The 17285-nt window shown below is 43.1% G+C and overlaps 2 long non-coding RNA genes across 2 annotated transcripts; both read left to right on the top strand.

The window, feature by feature from the left end:
* Positions 1 to 492: 492 nt before the first annotated feature.
* LOC112845614 (uncharacterized) lies at positions 493 to 851 on the top strand. Its single transcript, XR_003218473.1, has 2 exons — positions 493 to 605; positions 746 to 851. It is a non-coding gene; the product is annotated as an uncharacterized LOC112845614 (long non-coding RNA).
* Positions 852 to 11334: 10483 nt separating this feature from the next.
* Positions 11335 to 17084, top strand: LOC112845613 (uncharacterized). Its single transcript, XR_003218472.1, has 3 exons — positions 11335 to 11372; positions 16216 to 16389; positions 17065 to 17084. It is a non-coding gene; the product is annotated as an uncharacterized LOC112845613 (long non-coding RNA).
* The last annotated feature ends 201 nt before the right edge of the window (positions 17085 to 17285 follow it).

The following is a 17285-nucleotide window of genomic DNA, read 5'->3' as shown; positions in this document are numbered from 1 at the left end:
ACATTTGTTCTTTTCAGTCACCTCTGTGCTGCACTTTGTGGACCAGAGGATTGTCAGTGTGTCCAACATAAATCAGAGTTTGGGCTCATGATTTCAGTCAGATTGGGGTGACTGTAGCTCAGGAGGTGAGCAGGTCAGCTACTAGTCAGAAGCTTTGTGAATCAAACCCTGGCTGGCAAATGTACTGGGTAATGTACTAAACCCAAGCTGCCCTCTGATGCATCCATCAGAGTGTGAAAGAAAGTATTTAAGCACAGAACAATGTGCTTGGTTGAATGAGGCATGTTGTATAAAATGCTTTGTGTGCACAGAGTATCACAGAGAGCTATATAAGAACCAGTCCATTTACCACTGGGTAATTCATATAGTCTTCTTTTCCAGCGGCTGAGGACAACATCACCATGTTTGTGAAGAACGAGCTGAAGAAGATCCAGAAGCTTCTGAGTCCAGATCACCAGAAACTTTAAAGAGCCAGATGGAGGATGAGGAGATGTTTGGTGAGGATGAAGATGAAAGAAAGAGCTGCAGAGAAGCATTTCTGAAGATCACACTCCACTTCTTGAGGAGACTTAAGCAGCATGAGATGGCTGACCATCTGCAGAGCAGTAAGAAAATTTCTCTAAAGACTGAATATTGATCTTTCCTATAGCTCAAGAAATGGACCAATAGACATTCATCCTTTCAGGGTCCTGAAAGGCTGTGATATTTATTGTGTAATATTTGTTTCTGAATTTCTTACCTTCAGAAATATTTGCTCCACTCTGTAAACGTGAACTTAAAGCCCAACTGAAGAAGAAGTTCCAGTGTGTGTTTGAGGGCATCGCTAAAGCAGGAAGCCCAACCCTCCTGAATCAGATCTACACAGAGCTCCACATCACAGAGGGAGGGACTGCAGAGGTCAATGATGAACATGAGGTCAGACAGATTGAAACAGCATCCAGGAAACCAGACAGAGCAGAAACAACCATCAGACAAGAAGACATCTTTAAAGTCTCACCTGGAAGAGACGAAACCAATCAGAACAGTGCTGACAAAGGGAGTGGCTGGCATTGGCAGTCTTAACACAGAATACAGCCTGGACTGGGCTGAAGACAAAGCCAACCAGGACATCCAGTTCATATTTCCATTCACTTTCAGAGAGCTGAATGTGCTGAAAGAGGAAAAGTTCAGCTTGGTGGACTTGTTCATCACTTCTTTAATCAACTAACCAATCAGGAATCTGCAGGCTTGAAGACTTCCAGTTGTGTTCATACTTGATGGTCTGGATGAGTGTCGACTTAATTTGGACTTCAACAAAACTAAAATCCTGACTGAAACAAGAAAGTCCACCTCATTGGATAGCTGCTGACAAACCTCATCAGAGGGAACTGCTCCCTTCTGCTCGCCTTTGGATAACAACACGACCTGCAGCAGCCAATCAGATCCCTCCTCAGTGTGTCGACATGGTGACAGAGGTCAGAGGGTTCACTGACCCACAGAAGGAGGAGTACTTCAGGAAGAGATTCAGAGATGAGGAGCAGGCCAGCAGGATCATCTCCCACATCAAGAAAGCTCGAAGCCTCCACATCATGTGCACATCCCAGTCTTCTGCTGGATCACTGCTACAGTTCTGGAGGATGTGCTGGAAACCAGAGAGGGAGGACAGCTGCCCAAGACCCTGACTGAGATGTATCCACTTCCTGGTGGTTCAGGCCAAAGTCAAGAGGATCAAATATGATGGAGAGCTGAGACAGATCCACACTGGAGTCCAGAGAGCAGGAAATGATTGAGTCACTGGGAAAACTGGCTTTTGATCAGCTGCAGAAAGGAAACCTGATCTTCTATGAACCAGACCTGACAGAGTGTGGCATCGATATCAGAGCAGCCTCAGTGTACTCAGGAGTGTTCACACAGATCTTTAAGAGGACAACTGTACCAGACAAGGTGTTCTGCTTTGTTCATCTCAGTGTTCAGGAGTTTCTGGCTGCTCTTCTGTCCATCTGACCTTCATCAACTCTGGACTCAATCTGCTGGAAGAACAACAAACAACGTCCATGTGGCCTAAATTATTGATAAACCAAAACTCCAATCTCTCCACCAGTGTGCTGTGACAAGGCCTTACAGAGCCCCAATGGACACCTGGACTTGTTCCTTCGTTTTCTCTTGGGTCTGAAGACTAATCAAACTCGTTTGCAAGGCCTGATGACAGACAGGAAGTAGCGCACAGACCAATCAAGAAGCAGTTCAGTACATCAAGAAGAAGCTCAGTGAGAATCTGTCTGCAGAGAAAAGCATCAATCTGTTCCACTGTCTGAATGAACTGAATGATCGTTCTCTACTGGAGAGATCCAACAGTCCCTGAGATCAGGACGTCTCTCCCACAGATAAACTGTTCCTGCTCAGTGGTCAGCTCTGGTCTTCATCTTACTGTCATCAGAAAAGATCTGGATGAGTTTACCTGAAGAAATACTTTGCTTCAGAGGAGGCTCTTCTGAGGCTGCTGCCAGTGGTCAAAGTCTCTAAAAAAGCTCTGTAAGTTATAAAGTTTTTATTATTTATTTTGGTTGGTATGTTATGGAAAAACACACTGCCATCAACTTCTGTTTTGTTTTTGTCAAAATCCCTGTAATATAATCACTGTACCTTTATATACACGGGACTTGTATTAATGCTGCTGCCCTCTTGTGGCTAAAGTGTAATTATGTTATTGTTATTAGGGAGGATTTGAGAGAAACATGCCAAGTGAGTCAGCACCTTCGCTTTAGCTTAAAAATCCAAATTCTTATGTCATCAGTTATAGTTGCATGTATTCATTATCATAATTTAACCTTTATTATTGATGTCTTCAATTTATTTTGAGTAAACTAGCAATAATTTATGGTTGTATTAAATAAATACATCACTAATGAATTATTTATTTCAGTAATTAATTAAAAATGTACATGATTAATTAAAAATATTGATAATGAATTATTTAATGATGTATTTATTTAATTCACGTTGCTACTCCTGGCCCTGCATCGCTGTTCATAAATACATTTTATTTGTCAACTTCACCCATCAAAGTCAGGGGGCGGGGTTAATGCTGATCAAGTCAAAACCATTGCTTTGGTCTGGTGGGCGTTCTTTTAGTGGGCTTTTCTCAGTACTAAGTAGGCCCACACACCAGGGTTGGACATGTGTGGACCCAAACTGTACTTAAACTTGAGCCTTTTTTGTGTGTCACCAAATACACTTTAATATCTCTAGACAAGAATGTAGTGGCATCATCTTTGACCTCTTTTGGCTCCAACAGAAGTGACAGACTTGAGCAGGGTTCATTTAAAGGCTGACAGAAGTGGAGTGGTGACGGGGAGATTTGACAGGACAGTGTTTCAGCTCCACAGGTTCATGTTGTGCCCATCAGTCAGTGAAGATGAAGTCAGCTGATGAGGCTGTAGAGTGTGTGAGGGATGTGAATGAGGATGATGAAGATCTGATGATAGCAGATAAAAACAGGCTCAGAGACTTTGAGCCATACAGGGCACACAGTGTGTGTACAGAACAGCTGAAATCATCTGGAGCCTCACTGGAATATGGAAGCATCACAGTACAGCTTCACTAAAGTCTCTGATATGAGATGAGAAATGAAGCAGCCAGAGCTTTTTCATGAGTGGAATCCATGTGACTGTGAGCTGCTGCTACAGCCTCCAGATTAGCCAGCAGCTCATCCTGCTCAACATTTTCTCACCAACTTTAATGGAAGTGTGATGTTTCAGCTGGAGTGATGGTCAGGGTGGCCTCCCTCTCCTCTTCTCTCCTCTCCCTTTCATTTGTAAGCCACTTCTGCTGCTTCATTCATTTGGAAGTCCTGTAGCTGAGTTTGGAGAGACTAACAGCCTCGGCAGCAGAGGGAGAAAGGCTGTAACACCACCACTTACTCTGTTCTACCTGTCACATCATTTATCAGGAAACAAATATGCTCCTGTTTTACTATGTTTGTCTTGAAGATGTAAGAAGATCACATGGTGCTTTTTATTATTGTGTTGGTTTGTTTCCTGTCTCTGGATGGAGCCCAGCTGTGCGTGGCCCTGGCCTGTGGTCAGAGTGTGTGCTGGATAATCCGCCAGGATGAGGCCAAACTGACACGGGATGAAATGTCTGTCACATAATTGAGCTAGTGTAGTTTCATTTCTGCACAATTTAAAAACAACCAAAACTTTTTTCTGTCTTTCTATGTTATACTGTAGACTTCTTTGATACTGTCCAAAAGGAGCAGCTTTTACTTTGAAGGGGAGGCGTCTCTGTTCCTCTTCAGGTGGATGATGGAAGCAAATGAGTGTGTGATGTCTTTCAGTGTTGCACTTTGTAGACGCTCCTGAGCACTGGTCTCACAGCCAGCTGCACATAGAGACCAGTGTTGTTAGTCCAGGTCAGAAGATGACTTGTTGGAATGAAAATGAGCTTGTAGTTTGTCTGCTTTATAATGTGACTGGAAAAAGGTGTTGGACTTCAAATATGTCAATTTCTTCACACTTCACCTTTAAAAGTGAAGCCATGTGGTTCCTGGAAGGAAAACACGACTTTTTCAAGTCTTTGTCCTGTTTTTATGAGAAATGTACGACTTAATGTGAAACATTCAGAGTTTTTTCTCTTGTTGTGTTTGTTTGAAGCTGCTTCCTGTTGGCTTCAGCTGTTTGGAGTTTCCATTTCTAAACTTCTACATTCTGAACCTTCTTCAGCTCTGAACAGATGATGAAACACTGAATGATTTCAAGCTCACACTTTGTCTAATAAACTTACATCTTTCATTCTTTATACAGATTGGGGGCTGGTTTGACAAAGATCAGCTGGATTATCTGGCAGCAGCACTGAAGTCCAACCCCTCCATCTGAAAGAGCTGAACCTGAGCGTCAACTACAACCTGCAGGATTCAGGAGTGAAGCATCTGTGTGGTTCCTGGAGAGTCCAGGATGTGGACTTGAAACTCTGAGGTCAGTCAGCATGTTTTAGTTGTGCTGAGATGAATATGATGTGAAAGTTGTGCTGACACTAAACTGCAGACATCAGGCTGATATTATACTGATCCACACTGAGGATCTTCATGGTAAAGTCTGTTTCTTCTTCTCTGGTTAGTCCATTGACTGCAGCAGAACAATGTTCACATTTCAAACAGTGAGACTCAACGTATGGCCCGCGGCCCACACGCGGCCTGCCCACCTTTCCTGATTCAGAGAGAGGGGACCCTGATTAACTGTGTAGTGTTCTTCCTCACAGTTCTAAGTATCAGACACAACAATGAATAATCCACAGCTGACTCTCTTTAGCAGGTCAAAGGTCACGGCACACAGCAGACAGTGGAATATTCTAATTCTGATCATTTATCAGCACATATCCATATGTATAAAAACAAAGCTGACACTGTGAGACTTGATCAGAGTGTGATCATCACAGCAGAGGCCTTTGTGTCAAAGTCACTGAGGATCAAACAGAAACACATGAAGCAGATTTTCCTCTTCTGGCTTTTTATAGCAGATAACCTTCAAAATATTCTGCAGTCGATCAAAAACTGAAGCAAACCATGAATCAACATGTGAACATGAGCTGATGCTGCTGAAGTGAAGCAAAGTTACAGAGGTTTGATTACAGACACAGCTGAGAGTTTGTAATCTGTCATCATTTTAAAAGGTTTCAATTCTTCAGTATTGAACAGCAGAAATGAGGCTTTGTTTTCGGAGGCCGACAGCAGTGAACACAACAGCAGACTGGTGCGTAATAAGCAGTGAATAATGCAGAAAACAGATTTTGAAGGTAAACTGTTCTTGAAGTACACTGAGAGAGAGAGAGCTGTGCAGGAAGTAAAGGTCAAAGTCAGAGAGAATTCATGACGATGTTCATCAAACGTAAAGCGTAGTTTGGATCTTCTTTTGCTGCTGGTTCACTCAGTTTTGCTTGGAGACAGATGAAACCTGCAGCTTCAGGATCTGTGAGCTGTCCACTTTCAGCCCCGACGGCGTGTCCGTGTACGTGCCGTCGAGTGAACGATCCACGCTCTGTGTTTCCATCTTTGTGTGTTTAGCTGCTCTCATTTACTGTTTTATCTGTTTGGTTGTTGTTGAAATACTTTGGGAGCTTGAACCTGAGATTCTGGCAAAATACATTTATATTAAAAGTCCATTCAGGATTGAATGAATCAACATCGCTTTATTCAAATTAAAACCATTTAAATAGGAAAATCCATTTTTTTACAGCCGCCTCTAATGCTGGGTAATGTCAGCTGGTCCATGTGCAGCTGGCTGTGAGGCTCAGGGAGCGTCTACAAAGTGCAACACTGAAAGAACATCATCCATAAATATTGAGGAATAACTGGACTCTCATACAGCGAGACTCAAATGCCTTTAAACATCAGCTATCCTGCTGATCCAAGTCCAACACTGAGTTTGTAAAAACATGTTTGTCAATCATTTGTTTGGTTTCGGAGGAAAATGATTCAATAACTTGCTGCTAATACACAACATTTCATCCTATTTCCTCATAACCCTCTTTTGTCTGACCATTTGATCCCATTTGAATTTGCAATAAAGGATCCACAGAGTTTGGTGACAATAATGACAGTAGATGTTTGTGTGAAAGTGCTGGAAGCAAATGAGTGTGTGATGTTCTTTCAGTGTTGCACTTTGTAGACGCTCCCTGAGCACTGGTCTCACAGCCAGCTGCACATAGAGACCAGTGTTGTTAGTCCAGGTCAGAAGATGACTTGTTGGAATGAAAATGAGCTTGTAGTTTGTCTGCTTTAATAATGTGACTGGAAAAAGGTGTTGGACTTCAAATATGTCCATTTCTTCACACTTCACCTTTACAGGGAGTGCAGAATTATTAGGCAAATGAGTATTTTGTCCACATCATCCTCTTCATGCATGTTGTCTTACTCCAAGCTGTATAGGCTCGAAAGCCTACTACCAATAAGCATATTAGGTGATGTGCATCTCTGTAATGAGAAGGGGTGTGGTCTAATGACATCAACACCCTATATCAGGTGTGCATAATTATTAGGCAACTTCCTTTCCTTTGGCAAAATGGGTCAAAAGAAGGACTTGACAGGCTCAGAAAAGTCAAAAATAGTGAGATATCTTGCAGAGGGATGCAGCAGTCTTAAAATTGCAAAGCTTCTGAAGCGTGATCATCGAACAATCAAGCGTTTCATTCAAAATAGTCAACACGGTCGCAAGAAGCGTGTGGAAAAACCAAGGCGCAAAATAACTGCCCATGAACTGAGAAAAGTCAAGCATGCAGCTGCCAAGATGCCACTTGCCACCAGTTTGGCCATATTTCAGAGCTGCAACATCACTGGAGTGCCCAAAAGCACAAGGTGTGCAATACTCAGAGACACGGCCAAGGTAAGAAAGGCTGAAAGACGACCACCACTGAACAAGACACACAAGCTGAAACGTCAAGACTGGGCCAAGAAATATCTCAAGACTGATTTTCTAAGGTTTTATGGACTGATGAAATGAGAGTGAGTCTTGATGGGCCAGATGGATGGGCCGTGGCTGGATTGGTAAAGGGCAGAGAGCTCCAGTCCGACTCAGACGCCAGCAAGGTGGAGGTGGAGTACTGGTTTGGGCTGGTATCATCAAAGATGAGCTTGTGGGGCCTTTTCGGGTTGAGGATGGAGTCAAGCTCAACTCCCAGTCCTACAGCCAGTTTCTGGAAGACACCTTCTTCAAGCAGTGGTACAGGAAGAAGTCTGCATCCTTCAAGAAAACATGATTTCATGCAGGACAATGCTCCATCACATGCGTCCAAGTACTCCACAGCGTGGCTGGCAAGAAAGGGTATAAAAGAAGAAAAACTAATGACATGGCCTCCTTGTTCACCTGATCTGAACCCCATTGAGAACCTGTGGTCCATCATCAAATGTGAGATTTACAAGGGGGGAAAACAGTACACCTCTCTGAACAGTGTCTGGGAGGCTGTGGTTGCTGCTGCACGCAATGTTGATGGTGAACAGATCAAAACACTGACAGAATCCATGGATGGCAGGCTTTTGAGTGTCCTTGCAAAGAAAGGTGGCTATATTGGTCGCTGATTTGTTTTTGTTTTGTTTTTGAATGTCAGAAATGTATATTTGTGAATGTGGAGATGTTATATTGGTTTCACTGGGAAAAATAAATAATTGAAATGGGTATATATTTGTTTTTTGTTAAGTTGCCTAATAATTATGCACAGTAATAGTCACCTGCACACACAGATATCCCCTAAAATAGCTAAAACTAAAAACTACTTCCAAAAACATTCAGCTTTGATATTAATGAGTTTTTTGGGTTCATTGAGAACATGGTGTTGTTCAATAATAAAATTATTCCTCAAAAATACAACTTGCCTAATAATTCTGCACTCCCTGTAAAAGTGAAGCCATGTGGTTCCTGGAAGGAAAAACACGACTTTTTCAAGTCTTTGTCCTGTTTTTATGAGAAATGTACGACTTTAATGTGAAACATTCAGAGTTTTTTCTCTTGTTGTGTTTGTTTGAAGCTGCTTCCTGTTGGCTTCAGCTGTTTGGAGTTTCCATTTTCTAAACTTCTACATTCTGAACCTTCTTCAGCTCTGAACAGATGATGAAACACTGAATGATTTCAAGCTCACACTTTGTCTAATAAACTTACATCTTTCATTCTTTATACAGATTGAGTCTCTGTGGTTTGTCAAAGATCAGCTGTGATTATCTGGCAGCAGCACTGAAGTCCAACCCCTCCCATCTGAGACAGCTGGACCTGAGCTCCAACAACAAGCTGCAGGATTCAGGAGTGAAGCATCTGTGTGGTTTCCTGGAGAGTCCAGGATGTGGACTTGAAACTCTGAGGTCAGTCAGCATGTTTTAGTTGTGCTGAGATGAATATGATGTGAAAGTTGTGCTGACACTAAACTGCAGACATCAGGCTGATATTATACTGATCCACACTGAGGATCTTCATGGTAAAGTCTGTTTTCTTCTTCTCTGGTTTAGTCCATTGACTGCAGCAGAACAATGTTCACATTTCAAACCTTCAAAGAAGAAGAAAAATCCTCCACTGGATAATTCTCTGTGAAACTCTCCAACTCTTCATTCCACCTTAAAGTCTGTGTGACACTGAAATCCAAAGCAAAATGTGTGTTTGCTTTACAGACAGCAGTCCAACACAAACATACACACATCATCCAAAACACAGTCCAACATCCAAATCTCCTCCACTGCCAGCATGAATGATGGGAAAGAGAAGGAGGAACACTCTGACATTCAGGGTTAGAATGAGTTTCATGAAGCAGACTGTGAAGATCAAAGCTGCATTAGAAGCTTACATGAATGAATGAGTGGACAGAAGTGGACAGAAGTGGACAGAGATCATCTGAAGCACTTCAAAGGCTTTAAATCAGCACATTTCTCTTTATTCTTTATCAACTCTGTTAGTTTCTCTCAGTTTTCTGTGGAATGAAGCTAACAGCAGGCTAATAAGATGCTGACCAATAGGTTTCTATTAAAGGTTGTAATTTGTATCTGAAAAAGTGCTTTGGCTCAGCAGGGATCAGCTTACAGGTAGAATACAGCTGCTGGATGGGATTAGCATGTCATAGCTATCTACCAAACTGCTAACTGGGGGATTTCAGGCCATCTATGGATCATTTTTGCTAACTGTTTATTCAGCTGAGGCTCACAGGGCTGCAGCCTGTGCCCTAGCTGTCATAGGGCAAGAGGCGTGGTCCACCTGCACAGGTGAGCAGTCCATCACAGGGCCAACAGAGAGAGAGAGAAGCACTCTCTCACATCCACACCTACAGCCAATTTAGAAGCACCAATGAACCTAAGCAGCATTTCATTGGACTGTGGGAGAACATCCAACCTCCACAGAAAGGCCAACAAGCTTCAACCTACAACCTTCTTGCTTTAAGGCACTAGTGCGAACCACTTTTCCCCATTTCAGCCCAAATCCTGCATCTTCCTGTTTCTGACTCCAGGCCAGCTCCACTAACACTTTCTCATCAGACACTGCCACCTAGTGGAGGAAGTCTTAGTTCCATTTGAAGCTTCAGATTACACTTAGTTCCTTTACAAAGAGGTGGAGGTGGTGGGGCCACAGCACCATCATCACTGAGTGCCATAGGACACTTAACCTTTGTTTCCATATGCTGGGAACTTCCTGTTGTTCCAAGGAGGACTGGAAAATGTGTGAAAATCTCCCAGTCAGTTCCTCACAGCACACTTCAATCATTTCCCTCCCACAGCATCAGGACCAGGGCTTTTTCTCTCTTTGGTCCCACTAAGAGATTTCCACACAAACACCTCATCAGTGGGACTCTCAGAGCTACCAGCCCTTTGCTACAATCACAAAGCTCTTCATTGAAATCAATGATATCAAAGCTGGAATCCAATGAGTCCAAGTCTTCTGCTGATTCAGCATCACATTCATCTTTGCTCCTTGTTCTGCATCCCCACCATGGACTTCATTCCTTTCCAAGCCAGCCTTGAGTGTCCTTTATTCAGCTCATCCTCTGCTTTACTTTACACCTGATTTTAGCTGCTTTATCTCTCTTTCAACACGTTTCTGTGCCTCAATCTTTTTCTTCTCTCCCTCATAACAAGACAGCTTCTTCTGCCTGAGAACATGTTGGAGTGATTTACTAATCCAGGGCTGCTTATTGGGGAAAATAATTCCTGTTTTCAAAGTAATCCCCATTTTCCCCAGAAAGAAATGTAAGTAGAAATCGATGATCTAAGTGAGAACATGAGCCTTTAAAAAGTCCCAGTGGGTGCAGTCAAAGCAGTCCTTCAGTCCCAGTATAGAGTCTTTGGTCCAGACTGGAACAACTGTGTGCCCAGTTTGAGCTCTCTTCAGTGCTGTGACCTGACAGACCCAGAGGGCCATCACATCACATTTAGAAGCTCCCCTAATGGAGCCACAACACATGTCCAACACTTAGTCTGTCTTGTTGGACCAACTGGAAGAAATGATTCAAGGACTTAGTCACAGAACAGAGATTCAAATCTCCAAAATCCAACTGGCTGCATCAGGACATATAGTCTGAAACTCTCCACAGTTTCCTGTTTGAAGCTGCTTCCTGTTGGCTTCAGCTGTTTGGAGTTTCCATTTCTAAACTTCTACATTCTGAACCTTCTTCAGCTCTGAACAGATGATGAAACACTGAATGATTTCAAGCTCACACTTTGTCTAATAAACTTACATCTTTCATTCTTTATACAGATTGAGGGGCTGTGGTTTGTCAGAGATCAGCTGTGATTATCTGGCAGCAGCACTGAAGTCCAACCCCTCCCATCTGAGAGAGCTGGACCTGAGCTACAACAACAACCTGCAGGATTCAGGAGTGAAGCATCTGTGTGGTTTCCTGGAGAGTCCAGGATGTGGACTTGAAACTCTGAGGTCAGTCAGCATGTTTTAGTTGTGCTGAGATGAATATGATGTGAAAGTTGTGCTGACACTAAACTGCAGACATCAGGCTGATATTATACTGATCCACACTGAGGATCTTCATGGTAAAGTCTGTTTTCTTCTTCTCTGGTTTAGTCCATTGACTGCAGCAGAACAATGTTCACATTTCAAACAGTGAGACTCAACGTATGGCCCGCGGCCCACACGCGGCCTGCCCACCTTTCCTGATTCAGAGAGAGGGGACCCTGATTAACTGTGTAGTGTTCTTCCTCACAGTTCTAAGTATCAGACACAACAATGAATAATCCACAGCTGACTGTCTTTAGCAGGTCAAAGGTCACGGCACACAGCAGACAGTGGGAAATATTCTAATTCTGATCATTTATCAGCACATATCCATATGTATAAAAACAAAGCTGACACTGTGAGACTTGATCAGAGGTGTGATCATCACAGCAGAGGCCTTTGTGTCAAAGTCACTGAGGATCAAACAGAAACACATGAAGCAGATTTTCCTCTTCTGGCTTTTTATAGCAGATAACCTTCAAAATATTCTGCAGTCGATCAAAAACTGAAGCAAACCATGAATCAACATGTGAACATGAGCTGATGCTGCTGAAGTGAAGCAAAGTTACAGAGGTTTGATTACAGACACAGCTGAGAGTTTGTAATCTGTCATCATTTTAAAAGGTTTCAATTTCTTCAGTATTGAACAGCAGAAATGAGGCTTTGTTTTCGGAGGCCGACAGCAGTGAACACAACAGCAGACTGGTGCGTAATAAGCAGTGAATAATGCAGAAAACAGATTTTTGAAGGTAAACTGTTCTTGAAGTACACTGAGAGAGAGAGAGCTGTGCAGGAAGTAAAGGTCAAAGTCAGAGAGAATTCATGACGATGTTCATCAAACGTAAAGCGTAGTTTGGATCTTCTTTTGCTGCTGGTTCACTCAGTTTTGCTTGGAGACAGATGAAACCTGCAGCTTCAGGATCTGTGAGCTGTCCACTTTCAGCCCCGACGGCGTGTCCGTGTACGTGCCGTCGAGTGAACGATCCACGCTCTGTGTTTCCATCTTTGTGTGTTTAGCTGCTCTCATTACTGTTTTACCTGTTTGGTTGTTGTTGAAATACTTTTGGGAGCTTTAACCTGAGATTCTGGCAAAATACATTTATATTAAAAATCCATTCAGGATTGAATGAATCAACATCGCTTTATTCAAATTAAAACCATTTAAATAGGAAAATCCATTTTTTTACAACCGCCTCTAATGCTGGGTAATGTCAGCTGGTCCATGTGCAGCTGGCTGTGAGGCTCAGGGAGCGTCTACAAAGTGCAACACTGAAAGAACATCATCCATAAATATTGAGGAATAACTGGACTCTCATACAGCGAGACTCAAATGCCTTTAAACATCAGCTTATCCTGCTGATCCAAGTCCAACACTGAGTTTGTAAAAACATGTTTGTCAATCATTTTGTTTGGTTTCGGAGGAAAATGATTCAATAACTTGCTGCTAATACACAACATTTCATCCTATTTCCTCATAACCCTCTTTTGTCTGACCATTTGATCCCATTTGAATTTGCAATAAAGGATCCACAGAGTTTGGTGACAATAATGACAGTAGATGTTTGTGTGAAAGTGCTGGAAGCAAATGAGTGTGTGATGTTCTTTCAGTGTTGCACTTTGTAGACGCTCCCTGAGCACTGGTCTCACAGCCAGCTGCACATAGAGACCAGTGTTGTTAGTCCAGGTCAGAAGATGACTTGTTGGAATGAAAATGAGCTTGTAGTTTGTCTGCTTTAATAATGTGACTGGAAAAAGGTGTTGGACTTCAAATATGTCCATTTCTTTCACACTTCACCTTTAAAAGTGAAGCCATGTGGTTCCTGGAAGGAAAAACACGACTTTTTCAAGTCTTTGTCCTGTTTTTATGAGAAATGTACGACTTTAATGTGAAACATTCAGAGTTTTTTCTCTTGTTGTGTTTGTTTGAAGCTGCTTCCTGTTGGCTTCAGCTGTTTGGAGTTTCCATTTTCTAAACTTCTACATTCTGAACCTTCTTCAGCTCTGAACAGATGATGAAACACTGAATGATTTCAAGCTCACACTTTGTCTAATAAACTTACATCTTTCATTCTTTATACAGATTGAGGGACTGTGGTTTGTCAGAGATCAGCTGTGATTATCTGGCAGCAGCACTGAAGTCCAACCCCTCCCATCTGAGACAGCTGGACCTGAGCTCCAACAACAAGCTGCAGGATTCAGGAGTGAAGCATCTGTGTGGTTTCCTGGAGAGTCCAGGATGTGGACTTGAAACTCTGAGGTCAGTCAGCATGTTTTAGTTGTGCTGAGATGAATATGATGTGAAAGTTGTGCTGACACTAAACTGCAGACATCAGGCTGATATTATACTGATCCACACTGAGGATCTTCATGGTAAAGTCTGTTTTCTTCTTCTCTGGTTTAGTCCATTGACTGCAGCAGAACAATGTTCACATTTCAAACCTTCAAAGAAGAAGAAAAATCCTCCACTGGATAATTCTCTGTGAAACTCTCCAACTCTTCATTCCACCTTAAAGTCTGTGTGACACTGAAATCCAAAGCAAAATGTGTGTTTGCTTTACAGACAGCAGTCCAACACAAACATACACACATCATCCAAAACACAGTCCAACATCCAAATCTCCTCCACTGCCAGCATGAATGATGGGAAAGAGAAGGAGGAACACTCTGACATTCAGGGTTAGAATGAGTTTCATGAAGCAGACTGTGAAGATCAAAGCTGCATTAGAAGCTTACATGAATGAATGAGTGGACAGAAGTGGACAGAGATCATCTGAAGCACTTCAAAGGCTTTAAATCAGCACATTTCTCTTTATTCTTTATCAACTCTGTTAGTTTCTCTCAGTTTTCTGTGGAATGAAGCTAACAGCAGGCTAATAAGATGCTGACCAATAGGTTTCTATTAAAGGTTGTAATTTGTATCTGAAAAAGTGCTTTGGCTCAGCAGGGATCAGCTTACAGGTAGAATACAGCTGCTGGATGGGATTAGCATGTCATAGCTATCTACCAAACTGCTAACTGGGGATTTCAGGCCATCTATGGATCATTTTTGCTAACTGTTTATTCAGCTGAGGCTCACAGGGCTGCAGCCTGTGCCCTAGCTGTCATAGGGCAAGAGGCGTGGTCCACCTGCACAGGTGAGCAGTCCATCACAGGGCCAACAGAGAGAGAGAGAAGCACTCTCTCACATCCACACCTACAGCCAATTTAGAAGCACCAATGAACCTAAGCAGCATTTCATTGGACTGTGGGAGAACATCCAACCTCCACAGAAAGGCCAACAAGCTTCAACCTACAACCTTCTTGCTTTAAGGCACTAGTGCGAACCACTTTTCCCCATTTCAGCCCAAATCCTGCATCTTCCTGTTTCTGACTCCAGGCCAGCTCCACTAACACTTTCTCATCAGACACTGCCACCTAGTGGAGGAAGTCTTAGTTCCATTTGAAGCTTCAGATTACACTTAGTTCCTTTACAAAGAGGTGGAGGTGGTGGGGCCACAGCACCATCATCACTGAGTGCCATAGGACACTTAACCTTTGTTTCCATATGCTGGGAACTTCCTGTTGTTCCAAGGAGGACTGGAAAATGTGTGAAAATCTCCCAGTCAGTTCCTCACAGCACACTTCAATCATTTCCCTCCCACAGCATCAGGACCAGGGCTTTTTCTCTCTTTGGTCCCACTAAGAGATTTCCACACAAACACCTCATCAGTGGGACTCTCAGAGCTACCAGCCCTTTGCTACAATCACAAAGCTCTTCATTGAAATCAATGATATCAAAGCTGGAATCCAATGAGTCCAAGTCTTCTGCTGATTCAGCATCACATTCATCTTTGCTCCTTGTTCTGCATCCCCACCATGGACTTCATTCCTTTCCAAGCCAGCCTTGAGTGTCCTTTATTCAGCTCATCCTCTGCTTTACTTTTACACCTGATTTTAGCTGCTTTATCTCTCTTTCAACACGTTTCTGTGCCTCAATCTTTTTCTTCTCTCCCTCATAACAAGACAGCTTCTTCTGCCTGAGAACATGTTGGAGTGATTTACTAATCCAGGGCTGCTTATTGGGGAAAATACTTCCTGTTTTCAAAGTAATCCCCATTTTCCCCAGAAAGAAATGTCAGTAGAAATCGATGATCTAAGTGAGAACATGAGCCTTTAAAACAGGGGTCCCCAATCCCAATCCACGAGGGCCGGTGTCCCTGCAGGTTTTAGACGTGTCCTTGATCCATCACAGCTGATTCAAATGGATAAATTACCTTCTCAACATGTCTTGAGGTTCTCCAGAGGCCTGGTAATGAACTAATCATGTGATTCAGGTGTGTTGACCCAGGGTGAGATCTAAAACCTGCAGGGACACCGGCCCTCGTGGATTGGGATTGGGGACCCCTGCTTTAAAAAGTCCCAATGGGTGCAGTCAAAGCAGTCCCTCAGTCCAGTATAGAGTCTTTGGGCCAGACTGGAACCACTGTGTGCCCAGTTTGAGCTCTCTTCAGTGCTGTGACCTGACAGACCCAGAGGGGCCATCACATCACATTTAGAAGCTCCCCTAATGGAGCCACAACACATGTCCAACACTTAGTCTGTCTTGTTGGACCAACTGGAAGAAATGATTCAAGGACTTAGTCACAGAACAGAGATTCAAATCTCCAAAATCCAACTGGCTGCATCAGGACATATAGTCTGAAACTCTGCACAGTTTCATGATGAAACACTGAATGATTTCAAGATCACACTTTGTCTAAAAAACTTACATCTTTCATTCTTTATACAGATTGAGTTGCTGTGGTTTGTCAAAGATCAGCTGTGATTATCTGGCAGCAGCACTGAAGTCCAACCCCTCCCATCTGAGAGAGCTGAACCTGAGGGACAACAACCTGAAGGATCCAGATGTGAAGCAGCTGTCTGATCTTAAGCAGAGTCCAGACTACAGACTGGAGACTCTGGAGTAAGTAGAGTGATGGAGTGAGTGGGTGGTGCTGTCAGCAGTATTGTACTAAACACAGTCAGTATGAAACAAAGATCCAGTGTTTCCTGTAAAGCTGCAGCTTCTCAGTGAAGCTGTGAGAGGAGAATGGTGACAGGCTTCAGGATTGGACACAAACACTTCCTGTTTCTGACCTTTATGGTCACCATAGTAACGGCTAACGCACTCTGATCAAACACTGTCAACAGCCAATCAGCTCTCTGAACAAAGCAGCACGCAGACCAATGACTGCATTCATTTCCAAGTTTAAAGCAGTGAAGAACACAGTCTGTAGGTGAGGAAGAATTTAGTGAGAGCAGATGTTTGGATGGAATTCCTCCAGTTAACAGCTGGAACCGTCCATCTGGATTGTTGGGCTTGTTGTTGGGGTTCCTACAGAGCTCAGAGTGGACACACCAAGGTTCTTCTAATGAATGAAAGTCCAAACTCAAACTAGGAGGGAAAAACATTTTCATCAACTTCAATAAAAATCCAAAGATTAGAAAAAGTGAAGCAACAATGAGTCCTAGTACAGTCCCAGCACTGAAGTCCCTGCTGCTCTTTATACTGGATGTGCTGCATCACTGACTGACAGCTGATGAAGAGTCTCTGGAAACACTCGTTTATCTCCTCTGCTCTTCCTTCTTCTCTCTGCAGGTGGAGGTGATGATGGTAAACAGGACGGTGTGTGTGCTGAGAGAGGAGGAGCTGTGTCCTGATGATCCAGAGAGGTTGAAGCAGCAGCAGCTTGTGTGTAGAGACGCTCTGACTGGGCCATGTTACTGGGAGGTGGAGAGGAGAGCTTCATCCAGCAGTGACTGACAGAGGAATGAAGTGCAGATGACTGTCAGTGCTGCAGAGCGAACTGCTCTGAGAAC

The sequence above is a fragment of the Oreochromis niloticus genome, unplaced genomic scaffold (assembly GCF_001858045.2).
Source record: "Oreochromis niloticus isolate F11D_XX unplaced genomic scaffold, O_niloticus_UMD_NMBU tig00008109_pilon, whole genome shotgun sequence".
NCBI classification, from domain to species: Eukaryota; Metazoa; Chordata; class Actinopteri; order Cichliformes; family Cichlidae; genus Oreochromis; species Oreochromis niloticus.
Note: the sequence above shows the minus strand (reverse complement) of the source record. Positions and strands in the feature narration are given on the sequence as shown.